We start from the raw sequence: 5,699 nt of genomic DNA on the forward strand, positions 1-5,699 counted from the left end.
ACTATAACCAAAATGCTTAATAAAAATCCAGTGGACTTACAACCACCAGAACCTCACTACAAAAATACAGAGCACCTCAGCCCAACTTTTTAAGTAAGGAAAATAAATACAAAGTGCTAATAAGGCATTTTCCAACTAAATCATGAACAACCCCAAATAATGTGATAATGGGCAACCAAAATTTTGCTAAGTCCATGATGAGATAAACTACCAGAGAAAAATGCAAACCCATGAAAAAGAAGCAAACTCACACCTATTGCTAATGATTTAAGAGAAAGACCACTTAATCCAAATAATGCATACCACCCCTTCCCTTAAGCAAAAAGATGCCAAACTTCAGAATGATTGCTCTTGCACAAAATGATAACTAAGAAAAATGAGAACTCTGTTGTTTGATGCTTTTCAAATATAGTGGTAGTAGAAAGCACCCATTTGGCTAGAAACTTGAGAAAACCATAGAAAAATAATTAAAAGGTATTAATGATTAGAAATTTGTATCAAGTCATGTTATAACACCTAAGGGCCAGCAAAAATAAGTTTTGGAGAATTGTCCACTGTTAAATAGTAGTTGTAGTTCAAAGCACCCCTTCTTCCCTAGGATTTAATAATTTTGTCCAGCGAAAACTATTAACTTTCTGATCCCCAAAATTTAAGACAGAGAAACACACACCAGTACCCAGCCACTCTAATTTTTGCAGAATTTTTAGAATTTTATAAAAGCAACTTGTAGTTCAAACCTACTCCAAGACAATAAAGAGAATAAAAGAAAAGGGAAGAAGAAATAAACCTCACCCCAATAAGTCTAACTTGAGAACTTATCATTTCTCACTAAGACTTAAAAGGAACTCAGTGGAACCCCAAAATTTAATTTACTTACCTTAGCTAAGTTTAAACCAATTTACCAAGTATACCACTAAAGGGTTTTACATAAGTAAAGTTAACTTGTTTAAACTCAAAAGATCATACACCTTTAAAGTTGTGATTTCTAAAAGCACATACCATATCATGCCTATATCTTACGCATTGCATTCATTAGATTGTAATCTTGCCGACGGAGAGTACGTGCTCATCCCCGAGCAAGGACCTGTCCAAGAGGAGGACCAGGAGCAGGCTTCAGAGGCTGCTATCGAGGATCTCCCCGCAGCCCCAGCAATTGAAGGCAAGCCCCGGTTTATATGCATAACCGTATTATTATATGCTACTTTACTACACTTAATTCTTGTAGGATTGCAATGTGCACTTAAGTGTAGGAGTTGCTTGAAACCTCTAGTTGCATGAACTTAGGACTCCTTTTGAGATGAATACTAGTATGCTAGGTCGAGTAGCTGCTATGCTAATCAGGATCTCGGTAGAAGTCGAGTGATTTTTCTAGCACTCGCGCGAGGTCAGGAATTGATTGTATTCATCTTGATAATGGGATCTATGTTGGTCTATGGACTTGGATCCAGGGAGGATGCCTTGTCCATGAGACGGGAAAAATGAATTAAGGATTAATGTGTGGATACCTGAGTCAAGCTTTTGAACGTACTAAGCACATGCCAGGAAAAATGGTAACCGGTAAACCTAGTACCTGATTGAAGCCGGGCGCGGACTTTATCCCTCATGCGACCTGAGACTGGGTCTCCCATGCTAGCTATGGTGGGTACAAGTGCGGTCACTGCACGGCGGCAGCCGGGGTCAGTGGAGCATTGTATGCCAAGGTGGTGAGGCCTGGACGCGAACGGGGAATCGATGGGGACGGTTGTCATGTGTAGGGTCGGAGTACCCTGACATGCCGTGTGTTTAGGATTACCTTGCAAGGTTAAAACTCGATTCGAATCGTCTGCTTCTCGCAGCTAATGAGACTGCTTGATTCCTTGTACTGCATCGAGTAAGAAGTGAAACGTGGTTACATGAGATAACTTGTTGATTGAACTAAATGCTTGTTACCATGTATGCTTAGAAGGAGCAAATCTAGCTAAGTTAATGATGGTAGAAATTGAAAAGCTAAAATTTGCTTTTAGAAACAGCTAGTGCTTTTGGCAAACCAAACCCCTCAGCCAAACAGCTGCATAGTCTAGAGGTAGAGCAGTAGACTCCTCACACCGGTTAAGTCTAGCTGAGTATTAGTATACTCAGCCTTGCTTGTGGCACCATTTTTTGCAGGTACCATTCAGGAAATGGTTGATGGTGTGACTTGGCCTACCACCCTGCCACCGGGTTGGACGGTCGAGTGGGATGTTGCTCCGGCTGGAGAGGAGCACGAGGAGTAGTGGACTAGGCCTTGCCCCTTTCCTCATTACCGACGACATCGATTATCCGCTGCACTTTACTTTATGAACTTTATTTGCTACTCAAAAACTCCGATTTATGTAATATCTCAGTACTTAATTTGAGGTTTCCTATTTTATTGTATTTCTTCTGTGACTCACCTTCGAGTGAGATTGTGGAATTTGATCCTGGTTAAGTGGCTCTATCAGACTAGATCTGAAGGACTGACGGGTTATTCCAATTTAAGTGTGTTACAGCCCCTGAGGCGTGACTTAGGCACTTAAGCTGGAATAATTCGGGTGGTTCTGCCACAATGAGGAGGAAGATGATACAATGTTTCAATATTTTAATGATGGTGGCGACGACAACAATGATGACATATCCATAGAAGATGAAGATGAGGATTTCTAGTATTGATAGTTGATTTATGAACTGTTCAGTTCAGATTAGTACAACATACTGAATGTGTGTCTGAAATTCAGTTCATGTTTAGATGATACAATGTATTTTCTGTATTTTCAGAACTGAATGTGTGTCTGAAATACTGAATTTGGGGTGAACTGAACTTGTGGTGAACTGAATGTGTATTCTGTATTTTCTGTATTTTCAGAACTGAACATCTGAAAATTTTCAGTTCATGTGATCTAAGCTGGGTTTATGGGAAACAATTTTCAGTTCATGTGATCTAAGCAAGTTTTAATTTATTGTCAAAATTTAAGCTGGGTTTTAATCTAAGCTGGGTTTATTGTCAAAACGGACCATCTGAAAATCTGAAAAATGACCATCTGAAAATCTGAAAAATGAAATGACCATCTGCTAGAAATGAAAACAGAAAACTGAAAATGCAGAACTCTAAACTGGGTAGTTTAGAATCTGAACTTTGAACTTTGGACTGGGCAGTTTAGAATCTGATTTTTGGGGTGTTGATGGAGGTGTACTCTGAACTGGGCAGTTTAGAATCTGAACTTTGAACTTTGGACTGGGCAGTTTAGAATCTGATTTTTGGGGTGTTGATGGAGGTGTACTCTGAACTGGGCAGTTTAGAATCTGATTTTTGGGGTGTTGATGGAGGTGTACTCTGAACTGGGCAGTTTAGAATCTGAACTTTGAACTTTGGACTGGGCAGTTTAGAATCTGATTTTTGGGGTGTTGATGGAGGTGTACTCTGAACTGGGTAGTTTAGAATCTGATTTTTGGGGTGTTGATGGAGGTGTACTCTGAACTTTGAACTTTGGACTGGGCAGAGTTTACAATCTGATTTGGGCAGCAGAGTTTACTCAGAACACCCAGCAATCTGAACTGGGCAGTTTACAATCTGAACTGGGCAGAACAGTTGATGCTTAAATATGGACTGGGCAGAACTCTGAACTGGGCATAACATAAAAATGCAGAAATCTGAACTGGGCAGTTTAAAATCTGAAAATGCAGAATATGAACTGGGCATTCAGAACTCTGAACTGGGCGCTCGGTTACATCCTGGACAGAGAACAGTTGATGCTTAAATATAACTGCGCTCTGTTACTAATGAACAAACGTGACTAGTCCAATGGTAACTCCTTGCTACTGTGAACCCTAGCATCTTGTGTTCGAGCTTGGGATAGGTAGGTTTTTTTTGGTTTTGTTTACATTTTTCAATCATTTTTGTATTTTTCTTTTATTTATTTACATGTATAGCACCAGTTTATCCAAATCATTTCAACCTTTTTTGGGGTGTTGATGGAGGTGTACCATGATGTTTTGTGCCGGTGCAATTTTTAGAACTAGTTTAACTATTAATGTAAGTATTTGTTATTTTACTAAAGAATAAGTGCTAAAAAACCTTAGGAAGCTAGAAAAATCTAGAAACTTGCATGTACACTTCATTTTGGTGTACAATGTTGACAAAAAATGCAATTTATTCTGACAAAGTGGTGACATACATCCTACAAAAATGCATACATCCCTCATATAAGGCTAATTACTAAGTGAGAGATGTTCATGCTTGTGATGGATCTATACTACCACTTTCTCCAAATCATTTTAAACTTTAATGGCATGTTTATGGAAACAATCTATGATGTTGTGTGCATTTATGCATTTTTCAGACCTAGTTTACTAATTACTGTAATTATTTGTTGTATTTCGTAAAGATATTTGTTACAATACCATAACCTAGCTAGAAAAATCTAAAAACTTGCATGTACACTTCATTTTGGTGTACAATGTTGACAAAAAAATGCAATTTATTCTGACAAAGTGGTGGCATACATCCTACAAAAATGCATACATCCCTCATATAAGGCTAATTACTAAGTGAGAGATGTTCATGCTTGTGATGGATCTATACTACCACTTTCTCCAAATCATTTTAAACTTTAATGGCATGTTTATTGAACCAACCTATGATGTTGTGTGCATTTATGCATTTTTCAGACCTAGTTTACCAATTAATGTACTTAATTGATGCATTTCGTAAAGATATTTGTTACAATACCATAACCTATCTAGAAAAATCTAAAAACTTGCATGGACCATTCATTTTGGTGTACAATGTTGACAAAATAGTTTCAACTCATTCGGACAAAGTGGTGACACACATCCTAAGAAAGGCATACTGATGAAGACATCCACACTACTGATGCATCTATACCAATACAAGTACCAATTTCTGGTCCCATTACTCGCGCTCGTGCTCGTCAACTCAACCATCAGGTGATTACACTCTTGAGTTCATGTCCATCATATTTAGACCATGGAGACCCGTGCACTCTTGTTTTGCTTAGGAATCAGGGAGAAGACCGAAAGGGAAAAGGATTTGAACATGCTGGATTCGGACTGCAGAAGAACACCAACTTGTGACGGTCACCACGGTCAGATGCGGGCTCGGATTGGAATGTTCAAGCACAACATGGAAAGCTTATCAAGTCTACTTTCATATGGATCCGGAATTATAGTCATATCTGTTCTGAGGCCGCTGTAATCATTGTTTTCTTACCGAGACATTTCCTGCCTTTTCTGCCCATGGTGCTGCGTCACCCTATTTTGGCCCAATGGGTCGTGTATCAAGTTAGGTCCATTAGGGACGCATCCTAGGGTTGCAGCACGACCCCAATACCCTTGTGGTCGTCCTCCCATGTTTATAAACCCCCTAGCCGCCACCAAGAACAGCGGGTTTTGTTTAGATCAAGTTTAGCTCTCGCTACTTGCTTGTAAGCGCGCGTGCTGGTTCAGCCGCCCGTCTTCTTGTCTTCGGAACCCCACCATATTGGAGTTTGATTTGGAAACCTACATTTAGATCTGGTAATTCAGTACTTGTTCTACTTGTTCTTGCTAGTTCTTCGATTGCTTGCAGGACGAGTGCCCTAGTGGCCAGGGTGTCACGCTCCACAAGATCGTTACAGCCATAGGAGGTGGTGTATCGGTTGCTAAGGCGCAGCGTCTTTGGAAGGCTGTAGTCGGGCCGTGAACGT

This window comes from Zea mays, chromosome 4 (genome assembly GCF_902167145.1).
Source record: "Zea mays cultivar B73 chromosome 4, Zm-B73-REFERENCE-NAM-5.0, whole genome shotgun sequence".
NCBI classification, from domain to species: domain Eukaryota; kingdom Viridiplantae; phylum Streptophyta; class Magnoliopsida; order Poales; family Poaceae; genus Zea; species Zea mays.